At 39.7% G+C, this 22,309-nt stretch overlaps 1 pseudogene; it reads right to left on the bottom strand.

The window, feature by feature from the left end:
* Positions 1 to 19,463: 19,463 nt before the first annotated feature.
* On the bottom strand, positions 19,464 to 21,101 carry LOC148549086 (uncharacterized; annotated as a pseudogene).
* Positions 21,102 to 22,309: the final 1,208 nt, after the last annotated feature.

Here is a 22,309-nt window from a genome sequence, read left to right as displayed (position 1 = left end):
ATGTCTCAGTTACAGCTGTGGGTGGTTGCACTCCTGCTTCAGGCTCAATTCTGGAGAGATGGTCAGCTACTTAATTTTCTAACCCTTTCCTGTCTTTTATCTCAATATCAAACTTCTGAAGGAGAAACACCCATCTGATTAATCTTGGTTTAGAATCCTGCTTGGTTAGAAGGTACTTTAAAGCAGCATGGTCAGTGTAAACAATAACCTTAGAACCAAGTGAATAGGACCTAAACTTATCAACAACATACACAACAGCTAATAATTCCTTTTCTGTAGTTGTGTAATTCTTTTGAGCATCATTTAACACACGATTGGCATAATAAATGACATGTACAAGCTTACCATGCCTCTGTCCTAAAACAGCTCCTATAGCAAAATCACTAGCATCACACATTAATTCAAATGGTAAATCCCAGTCAGGGGAAGCTATAATGGGAGCAGAGGTAAGGTTTGCTTTCAGAGTTTCAAAAGCATGCAGACAATCAGAATTAAAGACAAAAGGAACATCAACAACCAACAGGTTGCTCAATGGTTTAGCAATTTTAGAAAAATCCTTTATAAATCTTCTATAAAATCCTACATGACCTAAGAAACTCCTGATTGCCTTAACATTGGTTGGTGGTGGTAATTTTTCAATTACCTCTACCTTTGCTCTGTCAACCTCAATTCCCTTACTTGAAATCCGATGTCCAAGAACAATGCCTTCTGTAACCATAAAATGGCATTTTTCTCAATTTAAAACAAGGTTTGATTCTTGACACCGTTTCAAGACAAGAGATAAATGTTTAAGACAGGATTCAAAAGAGTTACAAAAAACAGAAAAGTCATCCATAAATATCTCAACAAAACTTTTCAACCATATCAGAAAAAATTGAAAGCATACACCTCTGAAAAGTTGCTGGAGCATTGTAGAGTCCAAATGGCATTCTCCTGTAGGCAAATACTCCAAAGGGGCATGTGAATGCTGTCTTCTCTTGATCTTGAGGGTCCACTACAATTTGATTATATCCAGAATATCCATCCAGAAAATAATAAAAAGCATGACCAGCTAACCTCTCAAGCATCTGATCAATGAAAGGGAGGGGGAAATGATCCTTCCTTGTAACAGTGTTGAGCCTCCTGTAATCTATGCAAATTCTCCATCCTGTGACTGTTCTTGTAGGAATAAGCTCATTCTTTTCATTCTTGATCACTGTCATCCCTCCCTTCTTGGGAACTACCTGCACAGGACTTACCCAAGGACTGTCAGAAATAGGGTAAATAATACTTGCTTCCCATAACTTCATTACCTCTTTTTGGACCACCTGTTTCATAGTTGGATTGAGTCTCCTTTGTGGTTGCACAACTGGTTTAGCATCATCTTCAAGAAGGATTTTGTGCATACACTTGGTTGGACTAATCCCCTTCAAGTCACTAATGGTCCACCCAAGGGCTGTTTTATGGCTTCTGAGCACTGAAATAAGTGCCTCCTCTTCTTCAGGCTTCAGAGAAGAGCTAATAATCACTGGATATGAATCACTTCTATCCAAGAACACATATTTCAGAGAAGGGGGTAAGGGTTTGAGCTCAAGCTTGGGGGCTTCCTCCTTCTTGATTGGCGTGTTCATCAGCTCCTTTTGGGGTGGTGAATTGTCAACTTCAACTAATTCACACTCAGAAATAGGATCCAGAACATCATCAAGTACCTCAGTTTCCAGTACTTCTTGAACAAGTGGTTCAATAACATCTATTTTCATACACCCCCCAGAATCATTGGGGTGCTTGAGGGCTTCAAAAACATTTAGGACCACCTGTTCTTCATTGACCCTCAGGGTTAATTCACCCTTTTGCACATCAATCAGAGCTCTACCTGTAGCTAAAAAGGGTCAACCAAGTATAATAGAGGGTTTTACCTCCTCTTCCATGTCTAATATAACAAAATCAACAGGGAAAATAAATGGTCCTACTTTAACAAGTAAATCTTCAACTACACCCACAGGTAATTTAATAGAAAGATCAGCAAGTTAAAGAGAAATACGAGTGGGTTTTACCTCCTCAATTTGAAGCTTTTTCATCACTGAAAGTGGCATGAGGTTGATGCTAGCTCCAAGATCACATAAAGCTCTTTGAATGCCAACTTCTCCAATGGTGCAAGGAATGACAAAGCTCCCTGGGTCTAGCATCTTCTCAGGAAGGGTGTGTTGAATAGTAGGGCTTCATATTCATCTTGGTTATTTAAAGCGGAAAAATCAAACCTTAAGGAGAGTTCAAGCTGGGTTCCCTGATTACTTTCCAGAATGACACCCGCTCCGCTCCCGGCTTTGTTTGATGAGCCGTCGACATAGAGGTTCCAGTTAGTGGGGGTGCCTGGGGTGTCGGTGTATTTTGCGATAAAGTCGGCCAAGTATTGAGACTTGATGGCAGTCTGAGCTTCATATTTAAGGTCAAATTCGGACAACTCCACTGCCCATTGTAGGATTCTTCCAGCTAAGTCAGTTTTTTGTAGGATACCTTTTCTGGGTTGGTTAGTCCGTATTCTGATGGTATGGGCCTGAAAGTATGGTCGGAGCCATTGGGAGGTGAGTATGAGGGCATAGGCGAACTTCTCTATCTTTTGGTAGTTTAGTTTAGCACCTTGTAAAGCCTTACTAATGAAGTAGATTGGCTGTTGTCCGTTCTCGTTCTCCCTGAATAGGGCCGAGGCTATTGCTCGATGCAAGGTAAAGGATCAATTCCTCTCCTAGTCGGGGTCGAGTTAGAATGGGTGGCTATCCCAGAAATGTCTTGAATTCCTGGAAGGCTTGTTCACATCAAACACTTCAGCGAGGTCGAGTAGTAATGCTTCTTCTCTCTGTGTCTTTACCAACATGTCATCCACATAGACCTCCATCAGCTTTCCAATATGGTTGGCAAAAATTTTGTTCATCAACCTCTGGTATGTAGCCCCTGCATTCTTGAGTCCAAATGGCATGACTACGTAGTAGTAGTTTGCTCTTGGGTTTAGGAATGAGGTTTTCTCTTAGTCGGGTTGATACATCGGTATTTGGTTATACCCTGAGTAGGTGTCCATGAAAGAAAGGTACTTGTATCCCAATGAAGCATCAACTAGGGTGTCTATATTCGGGAGTGGATATGGATCTTTTGGGCGGGCTTTGTTGAGGTTGGTGCAATCAGTGCACATCCGCCACTTTCTATTTGACTTTTTTACCAGTACAACGTTGGCTAGCCATAATGGGTACTTGACCTTCCTTATGAACCCTGCTTCTAATAAGGCCTGTACCTGTTCCTCCACAGCTTGCGATCTCTCTGGGCCAAGCTTTCTGCGTTTCTGTTGTACTAGCCAAGATCCACGGTATACTGCCAATTTACAGCACATTAGTCCAGGATCAATACCGATCATGTTGGCGGCCTTCCAGGCGAATAGGTCAGAATTTGCCATTAAGAACTTTATCAGCAGCTCCTTTAAGTCTCCTTTTAGGTTCGCCCCTATGTTTGTTGTTTTGTCTTGGGTATCTCCGATCTGAACTTCTTCGATTTCGCCTTCCGGTTAGGGTCGAAGTTCTTCGCGAGCTCGAGTTCCCCCGAGTTCAATAGTGTTGGCTTCTTTTTCTCTGGGATCACCCTTAAGGTTTAGACTTTCGTTATAACAGCGTCGCACGAGTTTTTGGTCTCCCCTTACAGTGGAGATTCCTTCTGGTGTTGGAAACTTCATGCATAGGTGTGGAGTGGAGACCACTGCAGCGAGCTGGTATAGCATTGTCCGACCTATGAGGGCGTTGTGTGCAGAGCTCACGTCGACTACAATGTAGTCTATACTTAGCTTTCTAGACTGTGTCCCTTTTCCGAAGGTTGTGTGCAGTGGGATGTACCCATGTGGTTGGATTGGGGTGTCTCCGAGCCCGAATAAGCTATTAGGATATGATCTGAGCTCATTTTCTTGTAGGCCGAGTTTGTCGAAGGCGGATTGGTGCACAAAATTGTGATCATCAATGGCGCCAACAACTTGGTACACACAATTGTAATCTCAACTCTTTATCACAACTCTGTACAACTAACCAGCAAGTGCACTGGGTCATCCACGTAATAAACCTTACATGAGTAAGGGTCGATCCCACGAAGATTGTCGGCTTGAAGCAAGCTATGGTCATCTTGTAAATCTCAGTCAGACGGATTCAAGTGGTTATGGAGAATTGATAATTAAAATATGAATAAAACATAAAATAGGATAGAGATACTTATGTAATTCATTAGTGAGAATTTCAGATAAGCGTATGAAGATGCTTTATTCCTTCTGAACCTCTGCTTTCCTATTGCCTTCTTACAATCATTCATACTCCTTTCCATGGCAAGCTTTATGTTGGGTTTTACCGTTGTCAATGGCTACCTCCCGTCCTCTCAGTGAAAATGGTCCGAATGCGCTGTCATCGCACGGCTAATCATCTATCGGTTCTCGATCTTGTTGGAATAGGATCCATTGATCCTTTTGCATCTGTCACTACGCCCAACACTCGCGAGTTTGAAGCTTGTCACAGTCATCCCTTCCCAGATCCTACTCAGAATACCACAGACAAGGTTTAGACTTTCCGGATCTCAGGAATGGCCGCCAATAATTCTAGCCTATACCACGAAGGTTCTAATCTTAGATTAGAAACCCAAGAGAATATACTCCAGCTATCTTCCAATGACTACGTTGAACATCATGTAGATCGCTTTGTGGTTGTCAGGCACGCGACCTTGGCTAAGCGAGTAACGAAGATTGGGTGATTGTCACGGGTCACCCCTTCATTCTGACTTAATTGAATTAAGTACGAGAGTATATCTTGGAGAAGAAGTAGGCGTGAATTGAATAGAAAAACAATAGTACTTTGCATTAATTCATAAGGAACAGCAGAGCTCCACACCTTAATCTATGGTGTGTAGAAACTCCACCATTGAAAATACATAAGAACAAAAGGGTCTAGGCATGGCCGAATTACCAACCTCCCAAAGATGAAAAGTATTCCAAGATCAAAAGTTTGATCAAGTGTGTAAAATACAATAGCAAAAGGTCCTATTTGTAGAAAACTAGTAACCTAGGGTTTACAGAAATGAGTAAATGATGCATAATCCACTTCAGGGCCCACTTGGTGTGTGCTTGGGCTGAGCATTGAAGCTTTCACATGTAAAGGCTTTTCTTGGAGTTAAACGCCAGCTTTTGTGCCAGTTTGGGCGTTTAACTCCAGCTTTTATGCCAGTTCTGGCGTTTTGACGCCAGAATTTTTATGCTGACCTGGAACGCCGGTTTGGGCCATCAAATCTTGAACAAAGTATGGACTATTATATATTTCTGGAAAGCCCAGGATGTCTACTTTCCAACGTAATTGAGAGCGCACCAATTGGGCTTTTGTAACTACAAAAAATCCACTTCGAGTGCAGGGAGGTCAGAATCCAACAGCATCTGCAGTCCTTTTTCAGCCTCTGAATCAGATTTTTGCTCAGGTCCCTCAATTTCAGCCAGAAAATACCTGAAATCACAGAAAAATACTCAAACTCGTAGTAAAGTCCAGAAATGTGATTTTTATTTAAAAACTAATAAAAATATAATAAAAACTAACTAAAATATACTAAAAACAAACTAAAAACAATGCCAAAAAGCGTATAAATTATCCGCTCATCACAACACCAAACTTAAATTGTTGCTTGTCTCCAAGCAACTAAAAATCAAATAGGATAAAATGAATAGAATATACAATGAATTCCAAAAACATCTATGAAGATCAGTCTTAATTAGATGAGCGGGGCTCTTAGCTTTTTGCTTCTGAATAGTTTTGGCATCCCACTTCATCCTTTGAGGTTCAGAATGATTGGCTTCTATAGGAACTCAGAATTCAGATAGTGTTATTGATTCTCCTTGTTCAGTATATTGATTCTTGAACACAGTTAGTTTATGAGTCTTGGCCGTGACCCTAAGCATTTTGTTTTCAAGTATTACCACCGGATACATAAATGCCACAAACACATAACTTGGTGAACCTTTTCAGATTGTGACTTAGCTTTGCTAGAGTCCCCAATTAGAGGTGTCCAGAGCTCTTAAGCACACTCTTTTTGCTTTGGACCACGACTTTAACCGCTTAGTCTCAAGCTTTCACTTGACACCTTCACGCCACAAGCACATGGTTAGGGACAACTTGGTTCAGCCGCTTAGGCCAGGATTTTATTCCTGTGGGCCCTCCTATCCACTGATGCTCAAAGCCTTGGATCCTTTTTTATTTCACCCTTGCCTTTTGGTTTAAAGGGGCTATTGGCTTTTTCTGCTTGCTTTTTCTTTTTTCTTTCTTTCTCTTTTTTTCTTTTTTTTCGCATTTGTTTCTGCAAGCCTTTTTTATTCACTGCTTTTTCTTGCATCAAGAATCATTTTTATGATTTTTTAGATCATCAATAACATTTCTCCTTTTTTATTATTCTTTCAAGAGCCAACATTTTTAACATTCATAAACAACAATATCAAAAATATGCACTGTTCAAGCATTTATTCAGAAAACAAAAAGTATTGCCACCACATCAAAATAATTAAACTATTTTAAAATTCGAAATTCATGTACTTTTTTTTCTTTTTCAATTAAAAACATTTTTCATTCAAGGATGGTGATGGATTCATAGGACATTCATAGCTTTAAGGCATAGACACTTAGACACTAGCAATCATGTAATAAGACACAAACTTAAATAAACATAAAGCATAATTTTTGAAAAACAGAAAATAAAGAACAAGGAAATTAAAGAACGGGTCCACTTTAGTGATGGAGGCTAGTTCTTCCTCTTGAAGATCTTATGGAGTGCTTGAGCTCCTCAATGTCTCTTCCTTGCCTTTGTTGCTCCTCCCTTATGACTCTTTGGTCTTCTCTAATTTCATGGAGGAGGATAGAATGCTCTTGGTGCTCCACCCTTAGTTGTCCCATATTGGAACTTAATTCTCCTAGGGAGGTGTTGATTTGCTCCCAATAGTTTTGTGGTGGAAAATGCATCCCTTGAGGCATCTCAGGGATTTCATGATGAGGAATTTCCTCATGCTCTTGCCCATGAGTGGGATCTCTTGTTTGCTCCATCATTTTCTTAGTGATGGGCTTGTCCTCATCAATAAGGATGTCTTCCTCTATGTCAATTCTAGATGAATTGCAAAGGTGACAAATGAGATGAGGGAAGGCTAACCTTGACAAAGTAGAGGACTTGTCCGCCACCTTGTAGAGTTCTAGGGATATAACCTCATGAACTTCTACTTCCTCTCCAATCATGATACTATGGATCATGATAGCCTGGTCTATAGTAACTTCAGACCGGTTGCTAGTGGAAATGATTGAGCATTGGATGAACTCCAACTATCCCCTAGCCACGGGCTTGAGGTCATGCCTTCTTAGTTGAACCGGCTTCCCTCTTGAATCTTTCTTCCATTGAGTGCCCTCTTCACAAATGTCTATGAGGACTTGGTCCAACCTTTGATCAAAGTTGACCCTTCTAGTGTAGGGGCGTGCATCTCCTTGCATCATGGGCAAGTTGAATGCCAACCTTACATTTTCCGGACTGAAATCTAAGTATTTCCCCCGAACCATTGTAAGCCAATTCTTTGGGTCCGGGTTCACACTTTGATCATGGTTCTTGGTGATCCATGTATTGGCATAGAACTCTTGAACCATTAAGATTCTGACTTATTGAATGGGGTTGGTGAGAACTTCCCAACCTCTTCTTTGAATCTCATGTCGGATCTCCGGGTATTCACCCTTTTTGAGCTTGAAAGGGACCTCGGGGATCTCCTTCTTCTTGGCCACAACTTCATAGAAGTGGTCTTGATGCACCCTTGAGATGAATCTCTGCATCTCCCATGACTCGGAGGTGGAAGCTTTTGCCTTTCCTTTCCTCTTTCTAGAGGTTTCTCCGGCCTTAGGTGCCATAAATGGTTATGGAAAAACAAAAAGCAACACTTTTACCACATCAAACTTAGAAGGTTTGCTCATCCTCGAGCAAAAGACGAAGGAAGAGAGTAGAGGAAGAAGAAATAGAGGAGATGGAGGGGGGTTAATATTTCGGCCAAGGGGGAGAAGTAGTGTTTAAGATGTGTGAAAATGAAGGGGTGAAGATGGGTTTATATAGAAGTGGGGAGAGGGTAAGGTTCGGCCATGTATGGGTGGGTTTGGGACGGAAAGTGGTTTGAATTTGAATGGTGAGGTAGGTGGGGTTTATGATGGATGGATGTGGATTGGTGAAGGGTTTATGGAGAAGGGGTAGGATTTGATAGGTGAGGGGTTTTTGTGGAAGAGGTATTGAGGTGATTAGTGAAGGGCATTTGGGGAAGAGTATTATGAAAAGGTATGAAGAAGAGAGAGAGTGATTTGAGGTTGGTGGGGATCCTGTGGGGTCCACAGATCCTGAGGTGTCAAGGATTTTTCATCCCTGCACCAATTAGGCTTGCAAAACGCCCTTTGCTGCCAACACTGGCGTTAAACGCCAGGTTGCTGCCCATTTTTGGCATTTAACGCCAGCTTCTTGCCCTTTTCTGGCGTTAAACGCCAGTCTGGTGCCCATTTCTGGTGTTAAACGCCCAGAATGGTGCCAGACTGGGCGTTTAACGCCCATTCTGCTACCCTTACTAAACGCCAGTAGACTTCTCCTCCAGGGTGTGCTGTTTTTCATTTTGTTTATCAGTTTGTTTTTGCTTTTTCAATTATTTTTGTGACTTCACATGATCATCAACCTACAGAAAACATAAAATAACAATAGAAAATAGAAATTTAACATAGATAAGTAAAATTGGGTTGCCTCCCAACAAGCGCTTCTTTAATGTCAGTAGCTTAACAGTGGGCTCTCATGGAGCCTCACAGATACTCAAAGCATGATGATGGCCTCTTAACACCAAACTTAGAGTTTGGTTGTAGCCTCCCAACACCAAACTTAGAGTTTGAATGTGGGGGTTTTGTTTGACTCTGTATTGAGAGAAGCTTTTCATGCTTCTTCTCTATGGTTACAGAGGGAGATCCTTGAGCTTTAAATACAAGGGAGTCCTGATTCACTTGAAGGACCAATTCTCCTCTGTCAACATCAATCACAGCTTTTGCTATGGCTAAGAAGGGTCTGCCAAAGATGATGGATTCATCCAAACACTTCCCAGTATCTAGGATTATGAAATCAACAGGGATGTAGTGGTCTTCAACCTTTATCAAGACATCCTCTACAAGTTCATAAGCCTGTTTCCTTGAATTGTCTGCCATCTCTAGTGAGATTCTTGCAGTTTGTACCTCAAGGACCCCTAGCTTCTCCATTACGGAGAAAGGCATGAGGTTTATGCTTGACCCTAGGTCACACAGAGCCTTCTCAAAGGTTATGGTGCCTATGGTACAAGGTATTGAGAACTTTCCAGGATCTTGTCTCTTCAGAGGTAATTTCTGCCTAGTCAAGTCATCTAATTCTTTAGTGAGCAAGGGGGGTTCATCCTTCCAAGTCTCATTACCAAATAGCTTGGCATTTAGCTTCATGATTGCTCCAAGGTTGACGATCGGGATTTTTGCCAGTAAAGAATTTTATAAAAATAGTCGCGTTGTAGATATAGTCTCTAAACCAACAGAAATCCCTTCGTACAAAAGTTTTGGTTGTCACAAGTAACAAACCCCTTTAAAAATTTTTAACCAAAGTATTCAAATCTCGGGTCGTCTTCTCAAGGAACTACAGGGAAGTATGTTCTTATTATTGGCTATAAAGATTGTAAATCGGGGTTTAGAGGATGAGAAGCAAGTGATTTAAATGACAAATAAAGTAAATGAAGAACAAGTAATTTAAATAGCAAGTAAATTAAATAAATGACTGTAAATAAGCTTTTGGCAAGGTATGAGAAATTAAAGGTCCTATCCTAGCTATCCTTATCAAAGATGATGATAATTGAATCTTAATTCCGCTTTGTTAACCTTTACTAAGGTAAAGGGAGGTCAAGGGATTAATTAATTGATCTTCGAATCCTATTTATTTCCTAAGAAAAGATTGGGATTATTGAAGCTCAAATTAACAAAGATAACAATTGTCAAGCATGTTTTAGTTTGATAACTCCTGAGTTACTGATTTCTTAACCAAGACCAAAAAAGGGGGGAAAATAAATCTACTGGAATAAAAATATCTTCAGATTGGGAATAATTGTAACTAATAAATAAAAGAAAGCGATATTAAACTGAAATACCTCAAGTAACATTAATTCAAAATAGTAATATGTAACATGGGAGTATTCATAAATTCAATTATAAAAGTAAACAAGCAATAAAGTAATGAATAAAAGTAAAAGGGAAGCTTAAAGTAAAGGAATATTAAAACCTAGGATCGAGAGTTACTCCTAAAGAGAGAAGTCCTAAATCCTAATCCTAAAGAGAGAGAGAATCTCTCTCAAAACTAAATCTAAATCATGAAAACTAAACGAAAGTCGTCACTTTCTGTGAATGGATACATTCCCTCACTTCATAACCTCTGGTCTATGCCTTCTGGACTTCGATTTGGGCCAAAAAGGGCTTCAGAAATTGCTGGGAGCATTTTCTGCAATTTCTGGTGCACGGCCTCTGTCACGCGTCCGCATGGATCACGCGGTCGCGTCATTCGGAGCTTTTCTTGCCACGCGGTCGCGTCAGTCATGCGACCGCGTCATGTGCGTTCTGCTTAAGGCGCGCGGTCATGTCAGTCATGCGGCCGCGTCGCTGCTTCTTTGCGCTTGGCATGCGTCTGCGTCGCCCATGCGATCGCATGGATGCCGGTTTCTTCAGAAGCTCCGTTTTGTGCTTTCCTTCCATTTTTGTATGTTTCCTTTCCATCCTTTAAGTCATTCCTACTTTAGAAGATCTGAAAACTACTTAACACACTAATCACGGCATCGAATGAAATTAAAGGTGATTAAAATAATTAATTTAAAAGCATAGGAAACATGTTTTTCACATACATCACATAATAAGGAAGGGAAAGTAAAACCATGCAATTAACATGAATAAGTGGGTGAAGGATTGAATAAATCACTCAAACTACGCACAAAATATATCATAAAATATGGGTTTATCAAAGGTACTTAGCAACTTGTTCTTTAGTAACATCTTCATCCTCTTCAGAGGAAGAATACTCATCAAAGCTCATGAATGGCAAAAGTAAATTCAATGGAATCTCTATGGTCTCAGTGTGAGTCTCAGATTCCCATGGTTCCTCATTAGGGAACTCCTTGGAGGCTAGTGGACGTCCATTGAGGTCTTCCTCAGTGGAGATCACTGCCTTTTCCTCCTCTCCAGGTTCGGCCGTGTGGGTTATGTTGATGACCTTGCACTCTCCTTTTGGATTCTCTTCTGTATTGCTTGGAAGAGTACTAGGAGGGAGTTCAGTAACTTTCTTACTCAGCTGACCCACTTGTGCCTCCAAATTTCCAATGGAGGACTTTGTTTTAGTCATGAAACTTTGAGTGGTTTTAATTAAATCAGAGACTACAGTTGCTAATTCCGAATGGTTCTGCTTAGAATTCTCTGTTTGTTGCTGAGAAGATGATGAAAAAGGTTTGCCATTGCTAAACCTATTTCTTCCACCATTATTGTTGTTGAAGCCTTGTTGAGGCCTCTGTTGATCCTTCCATGAGAGGTTTGGATGATTTCTCCATGAAAGATTATAGGTGTTTCCATAGGATTCTCCCATGTAATTCACCTCTTCCATTGCTGGGTTCTCAGGATCATAAGCTTCTTCTTCAGATGAAGCTTCTTTGGTACTGACTGTTGCTGCTTGCATTCCAGATAGACTCTGAGAAATTATATTGACATGCTGAGTCAATATTTTGTTCTGAGCCAATATGGCATTCAGAGTATCAATCTCAAGAACTCCTTTCTTCTGACTTGTCCCATTATTCACAGGATTCCTTTCAGAAGTGTACATGAATTGGTTATTTGCAACCATTTCAATGAGTTCCTGAGCTTCTGCAGGTGACTTCTTCAGATAAAGAGATCCTCCAACAGAGCTGTCCAATGACATCTTAGATAGTTCAGACAAATCATCATAGAAGATACCTATGATGCTCCATTCAGAAAGCATGTCAGAAGGACACCTTCTGATCAATTGTTTGTATCTTTCCCAAGCTTCATAGAGGGATTCACCTTCCTTTTGTCTGAAGGTCTGGACTTCCATACTAAGCTTTCTCAATTTTTGTGGTGGAAAGAATTTGGCCAGAAAAGTGCTGACTAGCTTTTCCCATGAGTTCAGGCTTTCCTTAGGTTGTGAATCCAACCATGTTCTAGCTCTGTCTCTTACAGCAAAAGGAAAAAGCATAAGCCTATAGACCTCAGGATCAACCCCATTGGTCTTGACAGTGTCACAGATTTGCAAAAATTCAGCTAAGAACTGATGAGGATCTTCCAATGGAAGTCCATGAAACTTGCAATTCTGTTGCATCAGAGAAACTAATTGAGGCTTAAGCTCAAAGTTGTTTTCTCCAATGGCAGGGATAGAGATGCTTCTCCCATAGAAGTCGGGAGTAGGTGCAGTAAAGTCACCAAGCACCTTCCTTGCATTGTTGGCATTGTTGTTGTTTTTGGCTGCCATGGCTTCTTCTTGTTTAAAAATTTCTGTTAGGTCCTCTCTAGAGAGTTGTGCTTTAGCTTCTCTTAGCTTTCTCTTCAAGGTCCTTTCAGGTTCAGGATCAGCTTCAACAAGAATGCCTTTGTCCTTGCTCCTGCTCATATGAAAAAGAGGAGAAGAAAGTATAGAATCCTCTATGTCACAGTATAGAGATTCATTGAGGTGTTAGAGGAAAAGAAGAATAGAAGGAGGAGGTAGAGAAGGGGGGAATTCGAACTTATCAAGAGGGATAGAGTTCGAATTGCACATTGAGGAGGAGTGTTAGTCTTTTAAATAGAAGGATGTAAGAAGGGGGGAAAGAATTTTCGAAATTAACTTTTAAAAAGATTTTGAAATAATTAAAAAAATTGAAAAAATTTGGTTGATCATTTTCGAAAATAAAAAATTGAGAAAGTAGTTAAGTGATTTTGAGAAAGATTTTGAAATCAGAAATAAAAAAAAAGATATGATTGAAAATTAAAAAGATGTGATTGAGAAGATATGATTGAAAATCAATTTAAAAAAAAGAAATTTTTAAAATTAAAGTTGATTACTTGACTAACAAGAAATTAAAAGACATGATTCTAGAATTTAAAATTTGAACCTTTCTTAATAGGCAAGTAACAACTTGAAAATTTTGAATTAAATCATTAATTGTAGCAAGGATTTTCGAAAATAGTAAAAAAAATAGAAAATGGAAAGAAATTGGTTTTGAAAAGATATGATTGAAAAGATATGATTTGAAAAAGATTTGAATTGAAAACAAAATCTTCCCTCCTGTGCCATCCTGGCGTTAAACGCCCAGAATGGTATCCATTCTGGGGTTTAACGCCAAAAATAAAACCCTTTTGGGCATTTAACACCCAGCCAGGTACCTTGGCTGGCGTTTAAATGCTAGTTTTCCTTCCTCACTGGGAATTTTGAACGCCCAGCTTTTTCGGTTTAATTTCTCTGCTGAATGTTCTGAATCTTCAATTCTCTGTATTATTGACTTGAAAAAAAAACATAGTTTTGAAATTTTTTTTTGAATTTTTAATGATGAGAAACAATAAAATGAAACTACTCACGGAAAAACTAAGATCAAATAAATTGAAAATGAATATGAGAAACAACAAAACACACAAAATAAGAGAATTTAAAGATTAGAGCAAGGAAATCAACAAGAACAACTTGAAGATTAATGAAGAACAAAATTCATATATTCGAAAAATGCAAGGAAATAAATAAAACATGCAGGACACCAAACTTAAAAATTGACACTAGACTCAAACAAGAAACACAAATTATTTTTTATTTTTATGATTTTATTAATTTTTTTTTGTGTTTTTCGAAAATTATTTGGAACAAGAAAATAAGGAATTCAAAATTCTTAATGAGAATTCCAGGAATCATGCAATGTTAGTCTAAAACTCCGGTCCAGGAATTAGACATGGCTTACTAGCCAGCCAAGCTTTCAGTGAAAGCTCCGGTCCAAAACACTAGACATGGCCAATGGCCAGCCAAGCTTTAGCAGATCATTACATTCAACAGCAAGATTGATAGAAATCAACAAGCTCTTGTGATGATAAGTTGAAACCTCGGTCCAAAAGATTAGACATGACTTCACAGCCAGCCAAACTTTAACAGATCATGATGAAACTCTAGAATTCATTCTTAAAAACTCTGAAGAACAGAATAGAAATATTATTTGTCCAAGTAACCAGCAAGTGCACTGGGTCGTCCAAGTAATAAACCTTACGTGAGTAAGGGTCGATCCCACAGAGATTGTCAGCTTGAAGCAAGCTATGGTCATCTTGTAAATCTTAGTCAGGCGGATTCAAATGGTTATGGAGAATTGATAATTAAAATATGAATAAAACATAAAATAAGATAGAGATACTTATGTAATTCATTGGTGATAATTTTAGATAAGCGTATGAAGATGCTTTGTTCCTTCTGAACCTCTGCTTTCCTATTGCCTTCTTCCAATCATTCATACTCCTTTCCATGGCAAGCTTTATGTTGGTTTTCACCATTGTCAATGGCTACCTCCCGTCCTCTCAGTGAAAATGGTCCAAATGCGCTGTCACCGTGTCAGTTCTCAATCATGTTGGAATAGGATCCATTGATCCTTTTGTGTCTGTCACTACGCCAAACACTCGTGAGTTTGAAGCTTGTCACAGTCATCCCTTCCTAGATCATACTCGGAATACCATAGACAAGGTTTAGACTTTCCAAATCTCAGGAATGGCCGCCAATAATTCTAGCCTATACCACGAAGGTTCTGATCTTAGATTAGAAACCCAAGAGAATATACTCCAGCTGTCGTCCAATGACTACGTTAAACATCATGTAGATCGCTTTGTGGTTGTCAGGCATGCGACCTTGGCTAAGCGAGTAACGAAGATTGGGTGATTGTCATAGGTCACCCCTTCATTCTAACTTAACTGAATTAAGTACGAGAGTATATCTTGGAGAAGAAGTAGGCATGAATTGAATAGAAAAACAATAGTACTTTGCATTAATTCATGAGGAACAGCAGAGTTCTACACCTTAATCTATGGTGTGTAGAAACTCCACCGTTGAAAATACATAAGAACAAAAGGGTCTAGGCATGGCCGAATGGCCAGCCTCCTAGTGCACGAAATTGTGATCATCAACAATGGCGCCAAAGGACTTGGAGCTCTTAAACGTGAATCACACTTTGTCGCAATTCCGCACAACTAACCAGCAAGTGCACTAGGTCGTCCAAGTAATACCTTACGTGAGTAAGGGTCGATCCCACGGAGACTGTCGGCTTGAAGCAAGCTATGGTCACCTTGTAAATCTCAGTTAGGCGGATTCAGATGGTGATGGAGAATTGATAATTAAATAAAACATAAAATAAAGATAGAGATACTTATGTAATTCTTTGGTTGGAATTTCAGATAAGCGTATGAAGATGCTTTCTTCCTCCTGAACCTCTACTTTTCTATTGCCTTCTTCCAATCATTCATACTCCTTTCCATGGCAAGCTTTATGTTGTGCATCACCGTTGTCAATGGCTACTTCCCGTCCTCTCAGTGAAAACGTTCCAAATGCGCTGTCACCGCACGGCTAATCATCTGTCAGTTCTCGATCATGTTGGAATAGGATCCATTGATCCTTTTGCGTCTGTCACATGCCCAACAATCGCGAGTTTGAAGCTCGTCACAGTAATCCCTTCCCAGATCCTACTCAGAATACCACAGACAAGGTTTAGACGTTTCGGATCTCAGGAATGGCCGCCAATAATTCTAGCCTATACCACGAAGGATCTAATCTTAGATTAGAAACCCAAGAGATACACATTCAAGCTTGTTTGCATGTAGAACGGAAGTGGTTGTCAGTCACGCGTTCATAGGTGAGAATGGTGATGAGTGTAATATAATCATCACATTCATCATGTTCTTGGGTGCGAATGAATATCTTGGAGAAGAAATAGACTTGAGTTGAATAGAAAAACAATAGTACTTTATATTAATTCATGAAGAACAGCAGAGCTCCACACCTTAATCTATGGTGTGTAGAAACTCCACCGTTGAAAATACATAAGAACAAAGTCTAGGCATGGCCGAATGGCCAGCCTCCCAAAGAGAGTTCAATCATCAAAACATGATTCCAAGATGATCAAAAGATGAAAATACAATAGCAAAAAGTCCTATTTATAGAAAACTAGTAGCCTAGGGTTACAGAAATAGGTAATTAATGCAGAAATCTTCTTCCGGGCCCACTTGGTGTGTGCTTGGGCTGAGCATTGAATCTTCCATGTGTAGAGACTTTTCTTGGAGTTAAACGCCAGCTTTTGTGCCAGTTTGGGCGTTTAACTCCAGCTTTTGTGCTAGTTCTGGCATTAAACGCCATAATTCTTAAGCTGAATTTGAACGCCTGTTTGGGCCATCAAATCTTGGGAAAAGTATAGACTATTATATATTGCTGGAAAGCCCAGGATTTCTACTTTCCAACGAAATTGAGAGCGTGCCAATTGGGCTTCTGTACCTCCAGAAAACCCACTTTGAGTGCAGGGAGGTTAGAATCCAACAGCATCTGCAGTCCTTTTTCAGCCTCTGAATCAGATTTTTGCTCAGGTCCCTCAATTTCAGCTAGAAAATACCTGAAATCATAGAAAAACACACAAACTCATAGTAAAGTCTGGAAGAGTAATTTTTATTTAAAAACTAATAAAAACATAATAAAAACTAACTAAAAACATACTAAAAACAATGCCAAAAAGTGTATAAATTATCCGCTCATCACAACACCAAACTAAAATTGTTACTTGTCCCCAAGCAACTAAAAATCAAATAGGATAAAAAGAAGAGAATATACAATGAATTCCAAAAAGATCTATGAAGATCAGCATTAATTAGATGAGCGGGGCTATTAGCTTTTTGCTTCTGAACAGTTTTGGCGTCTCACTTTATGCTTTGATGTTCAGAATGATTGGCTTCTATAGGAACTCAGAATCCAGATAGTGTTATTGATTCTCCTAGTTAAGTATGTTGATTCTTGAACACAGCTACTTTATGAGTCTTGGCTATGACCCTAAGCATTTTGTTTTCCAGTATTACCACCAGATACATAAATGCCACAGACACATAACTGGGTGAACCTTTTCAGATTGTGATTCAGCTTTGCTAGAGTCCCCAATTAGAGGTTTCCAGAGCTCTTAAGCACACTCTTTTTGTTTTGGACCACGACTTTAACCGCTCAGTCTCAAATTTTCACTTGACACCTTCACGCCACAAGCACATGGTTAGGGACAGCTTGGTTTAGCCGCTTAGGCCAGGATTTTATTCCTGTGGGCCCTCCTATCCACTAATGCTCAAAGCCTTGGATCCTTTTTATTTTACCCTTGCCTTTTGGTTTAAAGGGCTATTGGCTTTTTCTGCTTGCTTTTTCTTTCTCTCTCTCTTTTTTTTTTTTTGCATATATCCTTTTTTTTCTGTAAGCTTTTCACTGCTTCTTCTTGCTTCAAGAATCAATTTTATGATTTTTCAGATTATCAAATAACATTTCTCCTTTTCCATCATTCTTTCAAGAGCCAACAATTTTAACATTCATGAATCAAAAATTTCAAAAAATATGCACTGTTCAAGCATTCATTCAGAAAAATAATAGTATTGCCACCACATCAAAATAACTAAACTGTTTTAAAATTTGAAAATCATGCACTTATATTCTTTTTCAATTAAAAACATTTTTCATTTAAGAAAGGTGATGGATTCATTTTCATTGCTTTAAGGCATAGACACTAAGACACTAATGATCATGTAATAAAGACACAAATATAAATAAACATAAAGCATAATTTTCGAAAAACAGAAAATAAAGAACAAGGAGATTAAAGAACGGGTCCACCTTAGTGATGGCGGCTTGTTCTTCCTCTTGAAGATCTAATGGAGTGCTTGAGCTTCTCAATGTCTCTTCCTTGCCTTTGTTGTTCCTCTCTCATGGTTCTTTGGTCTTCTCTAATTTCATGGAGGAGGATGGAATGCTCTTGGTGCTCCACCCTTAGTTGTCCCATGTTGGAACTTAATTCTCCTAGGGAGGTGTTGATTTGCTCCCAATAGTTTTGTGGAGGAAAATGCATCCCTTGAGGCATCTCAGGGATTTCATGATGAGGAATTTCTTCATGCTCATGGTGAGGTTCTCTTATTTGCTCCATCCTTTTCTTAGTGATGGGATTATCCTCATCAATGAGGATGTCTTCCTCTATGTCAATTCTTTGGGTCCGGGTTCACACTTTGATCATGGTTCTTGGTGATCCATGCATTAGCATAGAACTCTTGAACCATTAAGATTCCGACTTGTTGAATGGGGTTGTGAGAACTTCCCAACCTCTTCTTCGAATCTCATGTCGGATCTCCGGATATTCACCCTTTTTGAGTTTGAAAGGGACCTCGGGGATCACCTTCTTCTTGGCCACAACTTCATAGAAGTGGTCTTGATGTACCCTTGAGAGGAATTTCTCCATCTCCCATGACTCGGAGGTGGAAGCTTTTGCCTTCCCTTTCCTCTTTCTAGAGGTTTCTCTGGCCTTTGGTGCCATTAATGGTTATGGAAAAACAAAAAAAGCTTTAGCTTTTACCACACCAAACTTAGAAGGTTGCTCGTCCTCGAGCAAAAAAAGAAAGAAGAGAGTAGAAGAAGAAGAAATAGAGGAGATGGAGGGGGCTTTGTGTTTCGGCCAAGGGGGAGAAGTAGTGTTTAGGTTGTGTAAAAATGAAGGAGTGAAGATGGATTTATATAGGAGTGGAGAGGGGGGTAATGGTTCGGCCATTATGGGTGGGAAAGTGGTTGGAATTTGAATGGTGAGGTAGGTGGGGTTTTATGAAGGATGGATGTGAGTGGTGAAGAGAATGGTGGGATTTGATAGGTGAGGGGTTTTTGGGGAAGAGGTATTGAGATGATTGGTGAACGGGTGAAGAAGAGAGAGAGAGATGGGGTAGGTGGGGATCCTGTGGGGTCCACAGATCCTGAGGTGTCAAGGATTTCTCATCCCTACACCATGTGGCATGCAAAAACGCCCCTTGCTGCCAATCCTGGCGTTAAACGCCAGGCTGCTGCCCATTTTTGGCGTTTAACGCCAGCTTCTTGCCCATTCCTGGTGTTAAACGCCAGTCTGGTGCCCATTTCTGGCGTTAAACGCCCATTCTGCTACCCTTACTGGCGTTTAAACGCCAGTAAGATTCTCCTCCAGGGTGTTCTATTTTTAATACTATTTTTCCTTCAGTTTTTGCTTTTTTAATTATTTTTGTGACTTCACATGATCATCAACCTATAGAAAACATAAAATAACAGAAGAAAATAGAAATTCAATATAGATAGTTAAAGATTGGGTTGCCTCCCAACAAGCGCTTCTTTAATGTCAATAGCTTGACAGTAGCTCTCATGGAGCCTCACAGATGTTTAGAGCAATGTTGGAACCTCCTAACACCAAACTTAGAGTTTGACTGTGGAGACTCTGTTTGTCTCTGTATTGAGAGAACCTCTTCATGCTTCCTTTCCATGGTTACAGAGGGATATCCTTGAGCTTTAAACACAAGGGAATCTTCATTCACTTGAATGATCAATTCTCCTCTGTCAACATCAATTACAGCTTTTGCTGTGGCTAGGAAGGGTCTGCCAAGGATGATGGATTCATCCACACACTTCCCAGTCTCTAGGATCATGAAATCAGAAGGGATGTAATGGTCTTCAACCTTTACCAAGACATCCTCTACAAGTCCATAAGCCTGTTTCTTTGAATTGTCTGCCATCTCTAGTGAGATTCTTGCAACTTGTACCTCAATAATCCCTAGCTTCTTCATTACAGAGAGAGACATAAGGTTTATACTTGACCCCAGGTCACACAGAGCCTTCTCAAAGGTCATGGTGCCTATGTTACAAGGGATTAAGAATATTCCAGGGTCTTGTCTCTTCAGAGATAATCTCTGCCTAGTCAAGTCATCCAGTTCTTTGATGAGCAATGGATGTTCATCCTCCCAAGTCTCATTACCAAACAACCTGGCATTTAGCTTCATGATTGCTCCAAGGTACTTAGCAACTTGCTCTTCAGTAACATCTTCATCCTCTTCAGAGGAAGAATACTCATTAGAGCCCATGAATGGCAAAAGTAAATTCAATGGAATCTCTATTGTCTCAGTGTGAGCCTCAGATTCTCACGGTTCCTCATTAGGGAACTCGTTGGAGGCCTGTGGACGTCCATTAAGGTCTTCCTCAATGGAAATCACTGCCTCTTCCTCCTCTCCAGGTTCGGCCATGTGGGACGTGTTTATGGCATTGCACTCCCTTTTTGGATTCTCTTCTGTATTGCTTGGGAGAGTACTAGGAGGGAGTTTAGTAACTTTCTTACTCAGCTGACCCACTTGTGCCTCCAAATTTCTAATAGAGGACCTCGTTTCAGTCATGAAACTTTGAGTGGTTTTAATTAGATCAGAGACTATGGTTGCTAATTCAGAATGGCTCTGCTTGGAATTCTCTGTCTGTTGCTGAGAAGATTATGGAAAAGGTTTGCCATTGTTAAACCTATTTCTTCCAAAATTATTGTTGTTGAAGCCTTGTTGAGGCCTCTGTTGATCCTTCCATGAGAGGTTTGGATGATTTCTCCATGAAGGGTTATAGGTGTTTCCATAGGGTTCTCCTATGTAATTCACCTCTTCCATTGTAGGGTTCTCAGGATCATAAGCTTCTTCTTCAGGGGAAGCTTACTTAGTACTACCTAGTGCAGCTTGCATTCCAGACAGACTCTGAGAAATCATATTGACTTGCTGAGTCAATATTTTGTTCTGAGCCAATATGGCATTCAGAGTATCAATCTCAAGAACTCTTTTCTTCTGAGTTGTCCCATTATTCACAGGGTTCCTTTCAGAAGTGTACATGAATTGGTTATTTGCAACCATTTCAATGAGTTCCTGAGCTTCTGCAGGCGTATTCTTCAGATGAAGAGATCCTCCAGCAGAGCTGTCAAATGACATCTTGGACAGTTCAGACAGACCATCATAGAGGATTCCTATGATGCTCCATTCTGAAAGCATGTCAGAAGGGCACCTTCTGATCAATTGCTTGTATCTTTCCGAAGCTTCATAGAGGGATTCACCTTCCTTCTGTCTGAAGGTTTGGACTTTCACTCTAAGCTTACTCAATTTTTGAGGAGGAAAGAACTTTGCCAAGAAGGCATTGACTAGCTTTTTCCAAGAGTTCAGGCTTTCTTTGGGTTGTGAATCCAACCATGTCCTAGCTCTATTTCTTACAGCAAAAGGGAAGAGCATAAGTCTGTAGACTTCAGGGTCAACCCCATTGGTCTTGACAGTGTCACAGATTTGCAAGAATTCAGCTAAGAACTGATGAGGATCTTCCAATGAAAGTCCATGAAACTTGCAATTCTGTTGCATCAGAGAAACTAATTGAGGCTTAAGCTCAAAGTTGTTTGCTCCAATGGCAGGGATTGAGATGCTTCTCCCATAAAAGTCGGGAGTAGGTGCAGTAAAGTCACCAAGCACCTTCCTTACACTGTTGGCATTGTTGTTTTCGGCTGCCATGGTTTCTTCCTCCTTGAAGAGCTCTGTTAGGCCCTCTAGAGAGAGTTGTGCTTTAGCTTCTCTTAGCTTTCTCTTCAAGGTCCTTTCAGGTTCAGGATCAGCTTGAACAAGTATGCCTTTATCTTTGCTCCTGCTCATATGAAAGAGAAGAGAACAAGAAAGTAGGGAATCCTCTATGTCACAGTATAGAGATTCCTTGAGGTGTCAGAGGAAAAGAAGAATAGAAGAAGGAGGTAGAGAGAGGAGAATTCGAACTTATCAAGAGGGATAGAGTTCGAATTGCACCTTGAGGAGGAGTGTTAGTCCCTTAAATAGAAGAATGTGAGAAGAATGTGAGAAGAGGGGAAGAATTTTCGAAAATAAATAAAAAAGATTTTAAAATTAGAAATCAAAAAGATATGATTGAGAGTTAATTTTGAAAAAGATGTGATTGAAAAGATATGATTGAGAAGATATAATTGAAAATCAATTTTAAAAAAAAAAGAAAGTTTTTTTAAAATTAAAGTTGATTACTTGACTAACAAGAAATTAAAAGATATGATTCTTAAAATTTAAAATTTGATCCTTTCTTAATAGGCAAGTAACAACTTGAAAATTTTGAAGTAAATCATTAATAGTAGCAAGGATTTTCGAAAATAATAAAAAAAATGGAAAGAAATTGATTTTGAAGAGATATGATTGAAAAGATATGATTTGAAAAAGAT

This window comes from Arachis ipaensis, chromosome B8 (genome assembly GCF_059453495.1).
Source record: "Arachis ipaensis isolate K30076 ecotype BB chromosome B8, ASM5945349v1, whole genome shotgun sequence".
Taxonomy (NCBI): domain Eukaryota; kingdom Viridiplantae; phylum Streptophyta; class Magnoliopsida; order Fabales; family Fabaceae; genus Arachis; species Arachis ipaensis.
Note: the sequence above shows the minus strand (reverse complement) of the source record. Positions and strands in the feature narration are given on the sequence as shown.